Below are 20,772 nucleotides of genomic sequence, written 5' to 3'. Positions count from 1 at the left end.
GAACAGTACCTCATTTTCTGAGTCTATTTGTGAATGGTCTCATGTTCTCCTTGAGCACGTTTGTGAACGGTGCCTCGTTTCTCGAGTCCATTTGTGAATGGTCTCATCTTCTCCTTGAGCCCGTTTGTGAACAGTACCTCATTTTCTGAGTCCATTTGTGAATGGTCTCGTCCTCTCCTTAAGCCCGTTTGTGAACGGTACCTCATTTTCTGAGTCCATTTGTAAATGGTCTCATCTTCTTCTTAAGCCCGTTTGTGAACGGTACCTCATTTTCTGAGTCCATTTGTGAATGGTCTCATATCCTCCTTGAGGCCGTTTGTGAATGGTACCTCATTGTCTGAGTCCATTTGTGAATGGTCTCTTATCCTCCTTGAGCCCGCTTGTGAAAGATGTCTCATTTTCTTTTTTTTAAAAAAAAAAAAAAAAAAAAACCGCTTGAGAACGATCTTTGTTCTTTCTGTTCGGAATCCATTCGAAAGTGGTATCTCATTCTCTCGTTGCTCGTTTGTAAACGGCACCGCATCAGGATTTCTTATTATGTTCTAATTCTAGGATTTCATTTAGGGCCTTGCATTAGGTAGTAAATGTTTGCGTCTAAGTTCCATTTTGTGCAGAGTCTTTTGTCGATTAAAGCTACGCAAAATGGCTCTGTCATTTTGACTTTGGTATTCGATGACTACGTCATCTCTACCAAAGAGGGGCATCTGTAGACACCCCATTTTGCTCTACCTTAATCGATAAAGAAATTAGGGTTTGTTTTCCGTCGGTTTTCCAATGTCTTTCTTTCCCGCATCCGTTTGTTACATTTCTAAATATTTTTGGTCATTTCCGTCGTGTTTCGCATTTTCCCGCTAAATGTTGAGAAGGATTATTCAGAAAATCTAAACTAGGGAGAATTTGTACCCGTTTGTGTGGGACCCGCTGGTGTGGGACCTGCTAGTGTGGGACCTGCTAGTGTGGGACCCGTTTGTGTGGGACCCGCTGATGTGGGACCCGTTTGTGTGGGACCCGCTGATGTGGGACCCGCTTGTGTAGGGCCCGCTGATGTGGGACCCGCTTGTGCGGAACCCGCTGATGTGGGACTCACCATTAGCATGACTTAACTTTCTCTACCATTTCCACTAACTTCATTTTTCCCTTTAAAATAACACCATTATCTCCATTACCATTATATATTCCATTATCCCCACCACCATTCCCACCATTACCATTACATATTCCATTATTCCCACCACCATTCCCACCATTACCATTATATATTCCATTATTCCCACCACCATTCCCACCATTACCATTATATATTCCATTATTCCCACCACCATTCCCACAATTACCATTGTTTATTTCCATTATTCTCCACCACACCCACCATTCACATTATATATTCCATTATTCCCCACCACAATTCCCACCATTACCATTATATATTCCATTATTCTCCACCACACCCACCATTCTCATTGTTTATTTCCATTATTCTCCACCACACCCACCATTCTCATTGTTTATTTCCACCTCTCCACTAAGTTTTTCACTATATAAAGAGAGGTGATGAGAGGAGAAAAAAAAAAAAACAACACATTGTTTTTGGATAGTTTTCTCTTTCTCTCCCTCAATATCTCTCACTCTCTCACTCTCACACTATCATTATCTACTTTCTCTCCTTATTTGTTTCTCCCCATCTCTCTCCCTTGTTCCATATAAAAAAAAATATAAAAGAAAATAAAACAAAGAAAAAGAGAAAGAAAGCGGAAGCGGATCAAGCGGCGGTGCGATTTTCGAATTTTTCGGCTCTCGGATTCGGCGAGGATTTCGATCACAGGTAGGTACTTAATTTTTAGATTTTTCTAGAATTATTTGGTATATTTGCATGATTTTTAGTATTTAATTGGATTTAGTTGAAAATTAAATATGTATGCTCAAAATCATGATCTCCATGAGTGTTTCGAAAATAAAATATATACTAAATGAATTCCAAAATTAATGAAATTTCGTGGGAAACTAATATGATACCAGTACATTCTACCATGAAATTTTGAGAATTTTGAGAATTTGTTTGGTATATTATTTTATGCTTTCTTTGAAATTTACCAGCTTTTGGAGGAATTGTTACTGACATCAGATCACAACTAAAATTCTTAAAATTTTTACAGTAGTCTTCAATCTCACATTTCTAGTTACTGTAAAAGTTTCAAGTGATTTGGATCTGTTTTCATATGGGATGTAGGGTTAATTCATAATCTGGTCTGAAAATTAAAAAATCTGAAACTGATAGTAAATGGTTTCCAAAATTCATGAAAATTTCTCAGTATGTTATTTTTACTTATATCTTATTAATGTAGAAATTTCATTGAATTTAGATTCATATTTCTAGTGGTTTCTGTGTTATTTGTGCAATCTGGTCAATCAATTGTTAAATCGAAATTAAATATGAGCTTAATGTAAAAATCTGTAAAACTCTTTCCGTAAGCTACATTTCATCATATCTTGCTGCTGTAGAAATTTCAACTCATTTCGAATTCGTTTGCTACAATTTCACTTGTAAAATCACTCATATGTTTAAAATTGATAAAATTCATTGAAAATCCGAAATTAATTGAAAATCATCTGAATATTTCTAAAGAACCTTAAATCTCTGTCACACATTAACTCCTTAATCCATTGAAACAGAAATCTTAGGATCATTAGAATTCCCTGGAAAAATGGTCAGTGCATCCATAATCGTATCCCAATTGCAACCGATCTTTGACAATTTGAATACTTAAGCTATAGCATGTTGTTGGCTCCGAGGTTACTGTCCACGGAAATCCTGAGATATGCCAGGCAATAAGATGTTATAACCTAAATATTAAATTGCGCAAGGAAAGAACGCACGATTCCCTTCCTTGGATGCTATTCTGGGCCGAAATTGGTGAACCCTAGAACCATTGGTAATCCTCAAGTGTCCATAAATCGAAAATCCATGAAATCTGAAATTAATTAACTTCAAGAATTTGAATTGATTTGTCTCGAGTCTTCCGGAACCATTGGATTATGGTTTCCAATCTAAGAACCATTAGAGCCCAATTTAGGAACACTAGTGTTGTGTCGTGTCCTAAGTTTTAGGGAGTCCTAGAGTTAGGAGTCCAGCCTCATCACGGACGTTTGTTATGTATAACAACCGTGCCATAGGTCTAGTCACACTAGTCACCCAATATTTCCTTAAGACGAGCCTAGTAACCTAGGATGTAGGCAAACCTGCATTAGTCTAAGGAACAATTTGCATTTAGATAAGAATCATATAGCATCTCAGATGAAATCCTAAGATAATAAAATCCTCAACTTGAATTAAATAACTTCTCTCAAAACTGTTGAAACAGTCAATTCTGTCTAGGTCGGTGTCCTAGTTGAGTTAGGCATAAGTAGCTTGGCTTAGGTGCACCGAACTACGTCGACTCTGATCCCAGTGAGGCTTGGGTACGTAGGCAGCTTGGATGTCTGACGGCATACCACCCGCGAGTCGGCACCACAACAAATTGTGGTGTTTTGGATATTAATTTTCTTGTAAATGCTTAATCAAATCATTTAGGGCTTTCCATGAAATTAGAATTCTAGGAGAACTTTCACTTAGAATGAATCCAGACAAATTAATAAATCAAGATACACATCTAGGATTCACATTGAAATTAGATTCTAGGATGCATGTCACTTAGTTCGCACATTAACATAGAGTTGAATGAGCCATTTAAAATAAATTTAAAAGAGTTAGCTTTTGGAATCGAAGACCGATTATCGGACAAGAATGGTGCATGTGGTGGATAACTCCCCATACCTTCCATTCTCGTAACCAGGTAGCGAGTCTAGATTTCTGGTTAATTATGGGTCCTAGATCCCACATCTAGGTGGCGACTCTGTCAGTCTCTTTCGTGTGGAATTCGGATCGCCTTAGTGATCCCAAGTCCACAGGAAAGACGAATTCAAATCAATATTAAAATGCACACGCCAATCGCGTGGGAACGAGAGACCAAAGGAGAGCGCGCGGCGGCTCGCGCCCCACGCCCCTCTCGCGGGATCATGTCCCACAGGAAGCAACTGTGGCCAAAAGAAATCTTGGAATAAGTTATGATGAACTCAAACAATAGAGCTTTCCGCTCACAAATTCACAATTGCTCTGTAAATGACTATATGAGCCCACTTGTCTGAAGTTTCTACTCCACACCAATGAGCTGTGTATTAGCATTTAATGATAGAATGATTTAGGAGCTTAACACAACCTTAACACAGCCTTCAATTTTAGCTTGGGTCCACATTTAGAGAATTAGAGGTCATGTTTTTTTACATCAAGTGAGAATCGCAGCAGCTGTTTCATTATTGTTGGATGCAAGCCTAATCATCAGACTTATTCTATCTTAATCAAACACCTCCTCTATGAAAAGGGAGTCACTGGACCAAGCGGTGAGATGAGTGTCGATTCATTTTCAAATGGTGCCTCTAGTTAATGTTGATGCGTCATCAAACAGTAGAGGGCCGCAAAAGTAATACAGAATGCTCTGAATCAAACAGATTATTGGAATTTGGAAATTTCTCTTTCTCTCCCAACTAACTTAGAAAATGTAGTAGTAACAAAAAACAATAAATTTACAGGCAGTAAAGGCCCTCCTTTATGACTTTCCACCACATGCCGTTATGCGTGGAACCAAAAACCGAATGAACCAAAAACCGAATGAACTAAAAACCGAATGAATCAAAAACCCCCAAATCAGAAATTGAACCCTGGCTACCATGAAATTGTTGCAAAAAAATCAAAAAATGAGAGCATATAGAAACCCCCAAATCAGACCCAAAAGACTAGAAAGTCTAGAATAGTAGATTAGCAGAAATGTCTGCTTGAAGTTTCAACAAAAAAACGGGCAAAAAATAAAGAGAGAGAGAGAGAGAGTGAGTACCTGGCTGCAAAGTTTACGTTTTTGCCGGAAAAATGAAGCCGCGGCATGAACAGCCGGTGAGAAGTGAAAACTGAGAAGAGGCAGCTACTCTGCTAGGGTTTTCTTTTGCCTTGAACCGTTGAACGGTGAACTCGTGAGGAGTGAGGACAGAGGAGGTTTATAAGAAATGAAAGTTATAACTTATTACTTATAAGTGAAAACAATAAAGTATAAAAAAAAATATTAAAATATTCAAGTAGATATTTTTCACAAAAAAATAAGGGGGGCAATTGCCCCCCTTATGCTTCAAGTGCCATCACCAGTGATGATGGTGATGGTTGGAGTGGTGGCCAGCCACCAAAACCCTCATCCCTCCTCTCTCTGCCATTCTTGCGGCTGCCCCTCTCCCTCTTCCTCAGAAAATGTGGCTCCCCCCCTCGAAACCCTAACTCGTTTTTCTCTTTTTAAAGAGGAAATGAGTCATTCGACCCCCCCCCTATTTCTTACTTGGACAACCCTATTTAATGTATTTTATCACTACTCTTTTAATCCTATAGGGGTGGCTCGGGCAATAGCGAGGGCAAAGGAAAAGAAATGATATTTTAGCACCCCCCTTCTCTTTTCTGGACATCCACATATTGCATTTGTGGTTACTCTTCACATTACATGGGGGCCTGGGTACAAGTAAGCCCTAGGAAAAAATGATAAATCCGACCCTTTCAATTTCTATGGACAGCTCTTCTTTCATATAATTCACTCCCCTTTTCATATGAGAAAATGGTATATTCAACCCCCTTCACTCGCTTGGACAACCGCCTACTAGTGTAATTTGAGGTCCTACCACACTAATTTGAAAAAGTTAAGCACAAAACATGGAGGTGCAGGGTACGGTCAAAATGGGGTGTCTACAATAGCGCCTATCTACAATGGGGCGAATACATAGCGCCTAATATAAAATCCTAACGCATCCCATCTAGAAAGCAGTAAATGACAGATAGCAATTGTAGAAATAAAAACCTACGGCGTGCACATAGCGCCTATCTACAATGGGGCGAATACATAGCGCTTAATATAAAATCCTAACACATCCCATCTAGAAAGCAGTAAATGACAGATAGAAAATGCAAAAATAAAAACCTACGGCGTGCACATAGCGCCTATCTACAATGGGGCGAATATATAGCGCATAATATAAAATCCTAACACATCTCATCTAGAAAGCAGTAAATGACAGATAGAAAATGCAGAAATACCGTAAAGTGTTACAGCTAAGAAGATAAACCTGCGCAATGAGCAAACATCAGTAGATCATAGTAAAGGATAATGATCAGTAACCTAATAAAGATAGAGAATTACAGCTAAACATGCGAGAACTACAGCTAAACAGGTAAGAAATATGGTCCATATGTTAGGGGACCTCCCCTATCGGACCCTTCATGGGTTAGCCAAGAAATATGGTCCGATCATGTCCATACGTCTTGGACTCGTTCCAACCATAGTTGTGTCTTCTCCAGAGGTGGCACAATATTTCCTCAAGACCCACGATGCCATTTTCGCCACCAGACCCATCAGTGAGTTTGGAAATATTGTCTTCTACGGGCGAAAGGGGCTCGGGTTTTCCCAATACGGTCCCTATTGGCGTAACGCTAGGAAATTATGTACCATAGAATTGCTTAGCAACCAAAAGATTGAGTCCTTCAAATCAGTGCGAAAAGAGGAATTAAGAGCCCTCATTGAATCAATAAAGGGAGCTGTCCAGGCCCATTCTTCCGTTGATCTTAGTATGAAGACAGCATCCCTTATTGTGGCCATGTCATGTAGGACTTTATTCGGGCAGAAGTGTATGGATGAGAAGTTGGGAGAGGGAGGATTTAAGGTAGTCATTCAGGAGACTATGAGGTTGGCAGGATCTTTCAATATAGCAGATTTCATATCCTTCCTCAAATCAATGGACCTTCAAGGCCTATGCCGGAAAATGAAAGAGCTGAGCAAGGTCTACGACAACTTCTTCGAGAAGGTCATCGACGAGCATATTCTTACCAGGGAGGAGGGGCATCACAGAGACTTCATCGATGCGTTGTTGTCTATCATGGAATCCAAAAACAGTGAGTTTCAAGTCGATCGAACCAGCATCAAAGGGCTCCTCTTGGTAAGGAAATATACACATTTTTTTATTCTTTTTCTTTAGGCCTTGTTTGGATTGCAAGAGAAATATTTCTTATACATATTTTTTCTTCTTCTGAAAATTTCCCCTTTCTGCAATTTACAGGGAAATGATGCCATTATGATTAATTTATAGGGATATTATCAAAATCCAATAGGGTTGATTCAAGTTGTATTTTTTGTGGGTAAAAAAATAGGAAATTGTAGAAATTTTTTTCCTGTCCAAACTTTTCCAAAAAAATTCTTCTAATCCAAAAATGTCCTAAAAATATTTTTGAAAGAAAAGGAACAAATTTTTCTTTAGGCCCTGGATTGTGAGAAAAATATTTCTGAAAGAAAAATATTTTCTTTGGAAATTTTTTTTCTTTTGGGAAATGATATGATTATAGTTAGTTTAGAGGGATATTATGATAAATTGAAGGCCCCTCTAAGCAAAAAAAACGATTAGAGTTGGTTTAAGTTATGCTTTTTAGTAGGGGTGGGCATGGTTCCGGTTCGAACCGAGGAACCGAACCGAACCGGCACATATGGTTCGGTGTTCGGTTCTGGTTATGATGCCCTGGAACCGATGGAAATTCGGTTCGGTTCTGAGTTTGGGATCCCGGAACCGAAAACCGAACCGAGAACCGACCCTCACCTTAAAACCCAATGCCTCATCGCTTGATAAAATCACCCCACCCCCATTTAATTCACCCCTCTTTAACGTGTTGCTTTGCCTTTAAAATTTTAATTCACCCCCCAAATTTGTGCTTGATTATTCCAAATTTGTGCATGTTTGTAGGTCATATATAATTTTCGCATTGCCCAAATTTGTGCCTGATTATTCCAAATTCGTGCATGTTAGTCTTTGTAGTTCATATATAAACAGGACCGAACCGATTATAAATACGTTTAGGCAAAATATCTACATTTGGTGAAGGTCGGGTAAACCCAGAACCGAACCGAACCGATTATATATAGTTCTGGTTCGGTTCGGTTCGGTTCCAAACATATATGGTTCAGTTCTAGTTTCAATTTCAGGGAACCGATTATATATGGTTTGGTTCTAGTTATACCCCAAAACCGAACCGAACTGAACCGAACCATGTCCACCCCTACTTTTTAGTTAGTAAAAAAGGTAAGAAATTTTAGAAATATTTTCCTTTCCACAATTGCTGAAAATCCTGCAGTCAAAACAGGGCCTTAGAAAAAGAAAAAACATCCAGTACAATTTTTTTTCTTGGCAATCCAAGCTTAAGAAAATAAAGGAATTGTCGAAAAAAAATTTGCTTCCAAACTTTTCTTACAATCCAAACAAGCCCTTTAATGGCAAGAATTGTGTTCATTTTCAACCATTTCCAATTGCAAAACTAAGAACCCTTAGCTAGTTTACTAACTACTGGTTTGCTAACAAAGTCATCACATCTCCCCCTCCCGAAATGAAAATTTTCATGACGAATAAAGGTTGTCTAACTAGCTATTAAGACACTAATGTAAAGGGACATTGTTTAATGGGCTGATTCCCCTGTTGTCAGATCAGTTCCCTCTTCTTTCCAATTAATCTATTGCTTACCTAGGGAAAAATTAATCCCATTAATTACATAAATATTACCAAGACAATTCATTGATTCATTTGTTTGCAGGATATGTTGATAGGTGGTGTGGATACGTCATCTGCCACTACGGAATGGGTGCTATCAGAGATTCTCAGAAACCCACTAGTGATGAAGAAGGTTCAAGATGAATTAGCAAATGTGGTGGGCATGGATCGCATGGTGGAGGAATCAGACCTTGCAAAGTTAGAGTACCTAGACATGGTGATAAAAGAGACCCTAAGGCTCCACCCTGTGTCTCCATTGCTCGTTCCTCGCGAGGCCATGGAAGATATTGTGATCAACGGCTATGATATACCGAAAGGGACACGCGTCATTGTAAACACATGGGCAATAGGACGAGACCCAAGTGCATGGTCCAACCCAGAAGAATTCTACCCAGAGAGGTTTGCCACTTCCAACATAGACTACAGGGGAATGGATTGCCAATTCCTTCCTTTCGGATCCGGGCGCAGAGGTTGCCCTGGAATTTCACTGGGCCTTTTAGTGGTTCGATTGATACTAGCACAGTTGATGCATTGCTTTGATTGGGAGCTTCCGAATGGCATGAAGCCCAGTGAATTGGATATGAGCGAGAAGTTTAGCCTCATCATCCCTAGAGCCACTCCTCTAATGGCTACTCCAACTTATCGGCTTCACTAAAAGACAAGGACAATGAAAACTATGGATCTCGTGGTGTGTGCATATGGAAATTGTGATATCGGTCTGTGTGTGAGAGCATGTTGTTTATGTTTGTTTTGATTAGAAGTCTGGCTTACCGGTCATTTGGAACCATATTTAACATAAATATATCTCCATTTTGAAAGACTTTTTTCTCTAGTCATCTAGTCATAAATAAGAGCACATATGCTTCCCATGTGCATGCCTCCACGGTTCGACAATAAAATAAAGTCCCTTTGAAATATCATTTTCTTTTTTTCCTTTTATTTTTGTAGGTAAGCTCGGGTTTGGTGGGGACTCTTTAAAAGGGAGATGATATTTTCACACACGCAAGCCAGTTTTTAAGCTTACTATTTTCACCCGTGAGGAACCCTTTTTCCCAACCTGACCCGACCCAAGCCAGTTTTTAAGCTTACTAAAAACTAAAAACAAGGATATATAAAAAAAATGCCAGGTTTTGCTCAGGTAGGGTTGTCCAAGCCCTCAACCTCGACCCGACCCAAACTCAACCCGGGTTAGGAAAACCCAACCCAGAAGACACCCAACACGACCAGATTTTTTTTTTCGGGTTGAACCGGACAAGTCTGGGTTGAACCTTTCTCCCAACCCGACCCAAACTCAACCCGGGTTAGGAAAACCCAGCCCGAAAGACACCCAACCCGACCTGACTTTTTTTTTTTGGGTTGAACCGGACGACCAGAGTTGCACTCCTATCTTTCTTACTTTATCTTCTTTTTTTTTCACGTTTTAAAGGTGATGTCTCCTGGAGGAGATTTCTAACCAATACCACATCACACCTCCATTATCACGGCTTTTCACAAAAACCAACCTTTTGATATGGTTCTCGATGCTCTTTTCTGTGGCATCAATTTCAAGCTCCAACCCTATTGTCTGTGTGGGAAAAAAGGAATTCTTTTTAATGGCAGAATCATATTAAAGGTGCTCTTTCCAACGAGTATAAGAGCTCGTAAATTAGAAAAGTGGTTGGAGAGTTGTAATATTTTTTTGTTGACTGTGTGTTTACGAGTCCCTAAGCTAATTATGTGTATGTTAGTCCCTATACTAAGTTTTTTTAAATGGGTAAGCTGGGATTAGACGGACGCCTACCAGTATATTAAATAAAGAAAGATGATGTAATATCACGAACAAGACAAGACCACTGCCCAATCCTTAGAACAATACATAAGGAAAAGGGTAGAACAACTAGGCTGTGATATCCTTGAAGAGAAACTCAATACAAGTAAGAGAAAATAAAATACACGAGCTGATTGATGAGGCTTGGGAGACATGTGATCCCAAGAGCAAGACCCCATACTCAAGCGAAGCATTGTTTATTGTGATCCAGGGGGTCAATCATCTTCCAGCTATGTCCGTATGCTAGTTAGTGGAAAAGCTTGGACGTTTTTAATTCAAGCAATCCCCATTTAAAGATTTAGCACCGTAAAAGGGGTTTTATTAAGAAGAAAAAGTTTTCAAATTATTTGACAAGAATTTTACAACTAAGTTTTCCTCCACAACCCAGAGGATTGGGTTCGTCCATCCGAACAGTATAGTTTGTACAGACAACCAAGAAGAGGCTATAACCCCAAGTGAAATCCTTCGTGAATACAAGATTCAAAAGAAAAGACTAAAGAGAAAACCCTCCTTCATCTTACCTTGATCCAATCTTGCACATCTATAACCCCCACAAACTCCTCTCTCTCTCTCTCTCTCTCTCTCTCTCTCTCATGGCAGGTCGCTCTTTTCCTCCTCCGAGGGATACGAATGAACAAAATCATCAAATGCTTGACTCTTCCCTCCATAATCCTCCGGTGGACGTCTTGACACCTCCGGCACTGGCGCAGTTCCTTCCAAATACCTCACCACATACTTCATTTCCGGACGCTCGCCGGGCACCGGATGAGAACACATCAACCCCAACTTCAACACCATCTCCACCTCCTCAACCACAAAATTCCCCTCCAACCTCCTATCCACCACCTCCAAAACCCTCCCCTCACTCCACATATCCCACACCCAATCTACCAAAACCATCTCCTCAGGCATTGCCTTTGCATCAATCGGCCTCCTACCACATACCACTTCCAACAACAAAGCCCCAAAAGCAAACACATCAGAACTCGTCGTCGCCTTCCCCGTCCGAGTTAACTCAGGAGCCAGATAACCCAGAGTCCCCACCACACGAGTCGTGTTAGGGTTACTCCCATGCTCGTACAATCTTGCCAAACCAAAATCTCCCAATCTTCCATTCATATCCCCATCTAACAACACATTGCTCGCTTTTATATCCCTGTGTATAACAATCTGCTCCCATCCCTCATGCAAATACAACAACCCAGATGCAACCCCTTTGATAATATTAAACCTCTGTTCCCAATTTAAAATCCTTTTGGGTTCATCAAATAGCAACTTATCTAAGCTTCCATTACACATAAAATCATAAACAAGCATCAGATCGCCTCGCCTCCTGCACCACCCTTGTAATTGTACCAGATTCCGGTGCCGGAGTCGCCCAATACTCGCAATTTCCGCCACAAATTCTCTTAAACCCTGTTTCGATTCGTGGGAAATGCGCTTAACAGCAACTAGGTTTGTTGGATTCGTGAGGGTTCCTCTATAAACCCGTCCAAAACCACCGAATCCGAGGAGCTCTTTATCACGGAATCCCTTTGTAGCTTGATTCAGCTCTCTGAAGGAGAACCTATGGGGCCCATATTCGCGCTCCCATGGCTCGATCACGTCTGCGTTTTGAATCTTCTTAAAGATGTAAATTGAAGTAAAGATGGTTGTTGCCATGAGAAAAGCGACCGAGGAGGAAACTCCAATAAGAAAGACTGTGTTTTTCTTTCTGGGTTTTGGGAGAGAAGGGAGGGAAGAAAGATCTAGAGATAAAACCTCTCCATTCATCTTAAAATTCCATCCGAATAAGTAATGAGAGCTTGCAAGTAGGCCTGTGGAAGCAGAGAAACCCACATACATAAAATCTTGTATAATTGGGGACAGATCTAAATCAAATGATATAATCGGTTTACTGGGTTTCAAAGAAAAAGGCGAAATCGTTACATTGAGGAGCTTTCTGGGGCCATCATAATCAATCCAAGCTTGAATAGTCTTACCACTCTTTAAATTGATTTCCTTCTTCATCAAACCATCGAAATAAAAGGGGGTAACAGATATATTAGACTGCATACTGTTTATATCTATTCCAACATGGTTATCATTTATGTCATGAAATTCGAAGTCTTGAACAGTGTCAAATTCTACAGCAAAGATGTGGTTTGAGAAGTTACTAACGTCAGTAGAGTTGAGTAGGCCAAGGTACTGACTTGGGAGGGCGTTTTTGAGTTCTTTTGAAGGGGAGACTGTGAAGGCAAGACCATGGCCACCGAGTTTGAGGTATTCAGGGACTATGGCAAAAGCAAAGGAGGTAGAAAAAGAGAAGGATTTTCCATCGGTTTTGTTTTTGAATAGGAGGGGGGAGGGGTAGAAGGCATGGCCGATTAATCGGCTTGTCTCGTTTGTTAGTCGGAGAATACCGTTTTTCTGGATCTCTGCAAATCCGTTTAGGCTTATGTTGGTACTCATATCGTTGAATCCGCTGTAGAAAAATTGGTCGATTTGGGAGAAAGCTGGGGTTGAGAGAATGGCAAAAACCCAGAAAAATCTGAGAGTTTTGGCCATTGGAGAGAGTGGATTCGAGGGTTTAGTGGCAGGGGGGATGAGGGTTCTTAGGGTTTGGTGAAGAAAAGGATAGGGATGTAGAGGACCAACTTTCACAGCCAACATAAAATGTAGAGGAATCAAATGGGTAGGTGTAGAGAGAGAGAGAGAGACGGGTCTGTATAATTTTCACACTTCTCTGTCTCAAAGAAGACCAGGAGGCTTCTTTAAATAGAGAAATTATATGACCTTTTTTTTCTCGTACAATAGTATCATGCTTTTCAGTAAGAAATAAAGAAAGGAAGCAAAACCATTTGAAAGACGAGTTTTTTCAGTTCATTGTATGAAAGAAGACATAAAAAACGAAGTGAAGTCAAAATGATGAAATGATGAATGTGCCTAATTTATGTATCGAAAATTGCCAATATATATTTTGTTTCCTTATTTTTATCCTCTACTTCGTTAATGGTGAGATTCCAATGGAAGCAAGTGTATACTAACTGAGATTATTCAAATTGAAAGTATAATTGGTTTAGCACTACCATTTCCCCTTTTCATTCGACAAAAGCTACAAAAAGTGTACGTCATTAATATGTTTAAACAAAAAATTAGAACATACCAAGAAAAATGCATATTTTCATTTTCTGTTTACACCCATTTTGGGTTTTTTTGGGTCACAAATGACTGAATCAACAATTGATCGTAAGCGTGGACTCAGTTAGAGGAATTATATGCCACGCTCGCACTTAATGGACATATAGGGAAACTTGCATGAACCAAAATGATGTGAGTGAGTAAATACTAGACACTCATTAGAGGACGTTCATCCTAAAAGAGACAATCGGCCAAATAGGCCCGATCAGCATGATACTATCTGTTTGGATGACTTAAGAACGTGGCATATTTGTGATGCAGGTGCATCCCTCCGGATTGTAGAGATCAACGGCTAACAAGGTTCAAGAATTTTGGATTTCTTAGATTTTTTTTTTCCTTTTATTTGAATTTTAATTTCCTAAGAGTTAGTCGTAGCAGACTTCCTTTTAGAGTAGGATTTGATCTTTGAGAAATTTTAGGAAAAGAAGTTTTAGACGATTTGTGAGATCTTTTAGGATTTGTTTTAGAGATTTTCTAGGGATAGAGTTTAGGAATAGTTTAGTTACTATTAGTTTTCCTTTTTCATTTTAAATCAACGATGTAAAGGAGATTTTCTCCTATAAATATTCAAGTAATGGAATAAAAAAAACTTAGTAATTTGCTTTGAAAACTTGTTGCCTTTTGTTGCCTCCGAATCGTGCCTCGTCTTGTCATTGGAATTGTCGCCGGAAACAAGCCACCCGCTAAGGAGTTTTGAACTCAGGACCTTTGCTCGTCGTTAGAATTGTAGCCGGAAACAAGCCACCTATTAAGGAGTTTTGAACTCGGGACCTTTGCTCTAATACCACGTCAAACCACCAGTTATTCCAAAAGCTTAAGATGTTGAGGAAGGTGTTATTGAATCTTTTATACTTTAACACTCCCCCTCATGTGTGGCCCCTCTTTTTAGGGTTGGCCTGCGCGTGGCACATGTGGCCCTTCTTTTGGGTTGCATGTGGATTTTTACTATCAAGGAGGCTTGAACGAGGACCTTTGCTCTAATACCTTGTGAAACAACCACTTACTCCAAAAGCTTAAGTTGTTGGTGTTATTCAATCTTTTATAATTTAATACTCTCCCCTCACATGTAGGCATGTAGCCCCTCTTTTTTTTTTCAGGGTTGGCCTACACGTGGCACATGTAGACCCTCTTTTGGGTTGGCCATCATATGTTGATTTATTTTTAATATCAGAGAGTTTTGAACTCAAGACCTTTGGTGTGATACCATGTCAAACCACTAGTTACTCCAAAAGCTTAAGTTGTTGGGGAAGGAGTTATTAGATCTTTTATACTTTAACATCTGCATAATGAAAATTTAAAAAAAAAGTGGGGAATGACATTCCGCAACACTGAACTGTTCTACTCTTCTTCTACTTTTTTTTGAATCTCCATATTTTTCAAACAAAGCAAATTCACTCAACATGATAACGTTTCACCCGCTCTGGAAAAGGATGGATGAGAAGCGTTGAAGAATGCAACCTAATAGGAAGAAGAAGGATAGGAGGAATGAGACAACAGAGCGAAGAAAAGAAAAGGAAGAAGAAATGGTAAATGGAAGAAGTGAAGAAGGAGAGAGAGAGAGAGAGAGACCTACTATTGAACCATAAAATGTGAAAAGTAAAAATGTTTTGAGAAAGTGGTAAGGGAATATTTGTGTTTTGTTCATTAAGATAAACCTAAGTGGTCAATAAGTTGTAAAGTGAATCTCACGCGGCATTTCAACATCTATTCGAACCTAAGCTGTCAAATTTTCTTAAAACAAGGCAGTCAAGATGTCATTTTCCTCCAAAATACATTCCACATTTGCAATGAGTTTATATAATATTACTTCCACTGACATGGTAATGAAAGATACAACATTCTTTTACTCTGGCAGTTGTGTCGGTATATGGAATCTCTCTTTATAGAAAGAAATCTTGGTTAAATCAACATATAAAATCTTGGTTAAATCACTAAGGGCCTGTTTGGATACCTTATGCATTTGTATTTTGATTTGGATTTGAGTTTTGGATACAAAATCATCAATCATCTTCATGATCATGTTTTAAGAGAGAGAAAGAGAGAGATGGAGGGAGGGACGTCTCGCTGCTGCCAGAGCAACGTCGAGGAGCAAATACGGTGAAGGAAGTTGCCACAAATATTGATTTCCAAATAATGTCTCGCAGAACAGATTTGACAATAAAATTTTTTTGCACTATTGTAGTTGATTTGGAAATCTAAGGATCTAATCCCGTTCAAAATATCAACTAAATCCAAATCTAAATCTTGTGGGTATCCAAACGTGGCCTAACATTCTTGGGCCATGCTATTCATGATGTGAAATAGTGGGCCCCACTCAGGCGGAAGTAGTGGGCCCACTACATCAAAATATGAGGTGTAAATTGTTGGCTCGACCTTATGCGCATGGGTTAGGGGGAGACAGTGGGCCCAACATATCAAAACATGAAGTGTAAAATAGTGGGACCCAACATGCCATAACAACCATTCTCTCACCCCCTCAAGCAAATTCCTGTCTCCATCCCTGCACATATTCCAAAACAATTCGCAAATCCACCACTTCATTGGGGCAGTCTTTCTATGATACTCTTTGTTTAGTCTCTATGGAATTCCAAACAGGGGTCACTATAGAAAAGAAGACCCCATGTCTATGACCACTCCGAATATATTCTTTTCTTCTTCATTATTCTTGTAGAAACAATTGTCATCCACAGCAATAGCCAACGTTTAAAAGATTGCCCTGACTTGTTGACGATTTGGTGTTATATGCGCCGTGGGGCAACACCAAACCCACTTGGCGCACCACGTGCTGCATACAAAAGCCGTGTCCTTTGTGTCAAACTACACATGTTTCCACATGTTTTTCCCCTAGGCCCTAAACCATATAGAACAATATCGATTCCTACGTGTCCAATGAAAGAGGAATGTTAAACCAAAGACGCCCGTGTAAAAATGAGATGAAAGTGCACCCCCATGGGGTTCACATCACCAAAGTGCAATGATGGTAGCACTGAAAAAATGCATGTCAATGAGTATTATAATTAAGAAGAAAATGATTGTGAGCTTGAAGCTCATATAGCTTATATGAGCTTGAGGGCCCAAACACATGTGGGCCCATATTGTTAGGATGGTCCAAAGCATTCATTTGAAAGGCCCTTACATGGATAGGGTGTGTACAAAAAATTAGCTCCATAGGATCATCCTAACCCATCCAAAAGTGGAGGGCAAAATGGACGGACATCGTTCGCCACAAATTTGCCCATTTTTGCCTTCCGCTTTTGGAGGGGTTAGGATGATCCAATGGAGCCGATTTTTGGCACACACCCTATCTATGATGGGGCCTTGTAAATGAATGGTTTGGATCACCACAAAAAATGTGGGACCATGTGTTTGGGCACCCAATGGGCGCCTTTTCGTCTCGTTTTTTTCAACGCTGCCCTTGAGTTTAGCATTACTCCACATGAAAAATGCTTTCGGTGAGGATATTTCTTGTCTGCTTCTTGCTAGCCACACCCGCGTTGTTTTTCTTTGGAATAAAAAAAACATTATGCTTTGGCTCTTCCCGTATTAGTGGTACCGAAATGAAGTAATGAACCAGTGGAGGGGAGTGCAATGTCACATCCATTTCTATATGGAGGCCCTTTTCTATGAAACCTTTTATGGAAGACTTCCGGATTGAACAAAATGGTAATTTGGTTTGGATTTGCCTCTACATAAAGGTCATTGCCCTTAATAAACCTTTTATGTTTTCTTTCATACAATGCCCTTTATGGAAGACTTCCGGATTGCCTCTACATACATAAAGGTCATTGCCCTTACAATTGCTTCAGTCAGAGCCTTGCCTAGCTTTGGATTTGTTTCATTACATGAACTACGGAAAGAATTATCAATGGTGTGTAATAGTAGGGAGGCAAGGACGGTAATTGCTTGTGTTTGGGAGCGTCCTAGCGTCAGATTCCTAAAATTGAACTCTGACAGCTCAAACATGGGAAATCCATGATCGGTGGGGATAGGTGGCATCCTAAGGTATAAAAATGGCAATACAATATAGGCTTTTTCAGACCCTATTGGAGTCGCCGATTCTAACGAGACGGAGATGATGACGGTACACCAAGGAATAAGGATGTTGGGGAAAGATTGCTTAGACAAAGTTTTAGTGGAGGGTGATTCTTTAAATGTGATAAAGTGGTTAGTGTTAGTATTTTAATACTAAAAATGAAGAAGTCTTTTTACTTTTGAAAAAGATACCAATTGTGTAAGTTTCCCACCCAAGTTTGAAATATTCAACGAGATTCTCTCATTTTTAGGTTTCCACCAAAATTTCAAAGTGCTTTTGAAGGAAGCTCTCTCACCTCTCAAAAGTTTAGTCCAAGATGGGAAATTTGATTGAGAGATTCCTCCATCCATATAAGAGGGATTTTTAAGCAAAGGCTTGGGCCTTTCAAGGGCATTCAATTTGTTTGCCTTGGGACTTGTACAAAGAACAAATGGAACAAATAAAAACACGCGCGCGCGTCCCGAGCCGAGCCGTGCCGTGTCGGGGCATGTGTGGGTATTGGGCCTTTCAAGGGCATTCAATTTGTTTGCCTTGGGACTTGTACAAAGAACAAATGGAACAAATAAAAACACGTGCGGGCGTCCCGAGCCGAGCCGTGCCGTGTCGGGGCATGTGTGGGTTGAGTTTGGGTTTTCTCTAAACGAGATTAATTTTTTTTTAATCACCAAGAGTTGTGTTTATTTTAAACACCAAGAGTCATGTTTATTTTAAACCCAATCGTACGTGTCTTTTCTTTTTAAACCCAAAGGTAACGTCCATTTAATTCTTTCTAAATCTGACCGTTAGATACCTTCTTAATAACGTATAAAAACGTATTTAATGTTTAAGGGATGCACCCATACGTTTTTAAAGGATGCTTTTAGAGATCTACCATTTAGTAGTCCAAAAGTTAGGTTAAAAAACTGTACGTTGCATTATGGCGAGAAAACACCTGCATCACGAACTATCCATCTATCTCTATTTTCAGATTGTATAGAATTAGAGCTTCTCTATTTAGATGTGCTTCTACACTAGTTTGTCTACTTTCTCTTTCTGTGTATCCATTGATGTCATGATATTGATTTACAATCCAAAGTTGAAAAACACTTCCAAAACAGTTTTCGTTTGAAAAATAAAGATGAAAGTGAAATATACCAACAATTTGGTCATTTCCAGTGCCTTTTGCGTTTGGTGGGGATTAGAATTCACGTCCTGGTCTTCTTTCGCATTTTCGCATTGCACAAGTGGTTGGTCGACTTTTCAACCGGCATGACCTTAGCAGGCAAAACAAGAGGCCCAAGTTTACAACAACCTTATAGAAGATTCTTTTTCTTCTTTATCTTCGAGGAATTATGGTACATTAGTGGAGTAGCATGATAAATGCTTGAAGATTTAGAGTTGACTATGTGGACAACCACCCTTAGGACTAAATTCTAAGGATCAATAACGAGTGGCAATCGGATAGGTGTAATCACCATCATTTAAGTCCATCGTTATAACTGTTAATCTCAAGTTATATCTAAGTGTGGTCTATATTTGCCCCCAGATCAATCTATATTTAGGATTTGTGGTTGAATACTGTCCCTTTGGATGCACATTAAATAGAAGGAAAGTAAAAAGACATCATTTTCTAAGTAAAACAAAGTATAATTAAAATTCGCAATTACTTCTTTCCTCTCTATTTGGGAGGAAACTCGAGATTATTGGCATAATAAGTAGTCAACAGGAAGGAAACAAGCCTGGATTTACCAAGAACTTACCTAGTATAATAGTGGTAAATAGTGTTTTGGTGGTTGACCACATTGAGTTGTGATAGGGGGTGTCATTACCAATATTGATAGAGAGGAGAGAAAAAGAGAGAAAATCATCATTCTTAATAAATGCTTGGATTTTGTTCGGAGGAGGATGATACCTCACCAGACAAGGAAGGGATAACTAGGACTAGGAGACATCCCTAGTAGTCTGCAGGGATTTCAAATAGCCTAAACTCCAAAATCCAAGTAAAATCCTACAAAATCTGGGCTTTTGTGAAACCAAACCGAGCCGAAGCGTCTTTTTTTTTATATATTGGTAAGCTGGGGTTAGGCGGACCCCTACTAGTATATTGATTAAAGAAAGATGATACAATAAAAGGAAGAAGACAACGCCCCAATCCTTTTCACAATGGCTAAGGAAGGGGGCCGAACAACCAAGGACATTGATACCCTTGACGTCAAAACTTAAAACAAGCACAACAAGAGAGAATAGACGTGAACTCTAGAGCCGGGCCCCATTTTAGCCCCAAGTGACCGAAGACTTCTTTCATCTTTTGGCTAAATTTCCTAGCTCTTATGCTCTTCCTCAACTTCTCAACCTTTGATGGGGGGTTTCATTTTGCTTCTGTTGAGGGCGATCTTCTTCACCATCTTCTAGTTTATTCTCTTCTTCATTCTCTGCTTCTTCATCAGAAAACTAATTTTCTGAATCATCGCTCCTTGCCTCATCGAGGTCCTCTGTAGGATTTTTTTTTTTCAAGACATTGCTCTAAGGAGATAAGGATGAATTGGAGTGGGAAGGGGGGGCTTCTCGAGAAGCATCAACATTTGGAACAAGGAAAGAGGGACAGACAGTTCCAGGTTCTACTTCTGAGTTAGAGGCAAACACAGAGGTGTCTTCCTGATCATGATGGTGTTCTGGTTGGTGATGGTGTATAGGAAGATTTGGTTCTTCTTGGGTAGGTGCAAGAGAGCTTTCTTCCCCATCCAGAATTTCAAGAGCAGAGAAAGGGTTGTGAATATTGACTGGTGTAAATACCCAAAAATACCCCTCACTTAAATTGGCGTTTTTGTCTATTCACGTTTAACTCAGATTAGGGCTTCCTAATTAAGCCTATAAATTCATCTTTTTATGGCTAAACAAACCCTAAACATTTTGTTTAAGCCATAGAGAAAGAATTTGGAGAAAGAGAAGGAGAAGAGCATGTAGATCGCAAATTCGGAGTCGAAACCGCGAATCTAGGTAAGATCTATGAACTATAAAAGATTTGGATAGTTAGAAATCCTAAAACAAGGGTTTGAAAAGAGAAAAGAAACAAGAACTTTGATTAATATGGATTAGAAATAAAATCTTTGGGCAGATCTTGAGTTTT

General features: G+C 39.6%; 2 pseudogenes across 1 annotated transcript; one reads left to right on the top strand and one right to left on the bottom strand.

Moving 5' to 3' along the window:
* Positions 1–6,300: 6,300 nt before the first annotated feature.
* On the top strand, positions 6,301–9,464 carry LOC143850053 (cytochrome P450 71AU50 pseudogene; annotated as a pseudogene). Its single transcript, XR_013235950.1, has 2 exons — positions 6,301–7,053; positions 8,690–9,464. The product of XR_013235950.1 is annotated as a cytochrome P450 71AU50 pseudogene (transcript).
* Positions 9,465–10,750: 1,286 nt separating this feature from the next.
* On the bottom strand, positions 10,751–13,222 carry LOC143851684 (L-type lectin-domain containing receptor kinase S.4 pseudogene; annotated as a pseudogene).
* Between the last annotated feature and the right edge of the window lie 7,550 nt (positions 13,223–20,772).

Source organism: Tasmannia lanceolata, unplaced genomic scaffold (genome assembly GCF_043159265.1).
Source record: "Tasmannia lanceolata isolate RefF3 unplaced genomic scaffold, GAP_Taslan_0.1 ptg000018l, whole genome shotgun sequence".
Lineage (NCBI taxonomy): Eukaryota > Viridiplantae > Streptophyta > Magnoliopsida > Canellales > Winteraceae > Tasmannia > Tasmannia lanceolata.
The sequence above is the reverse complement of the archived record's forward strand: the minus strand, read 5'-3'. Positions and strand labels throughout refer to the sequence as shown.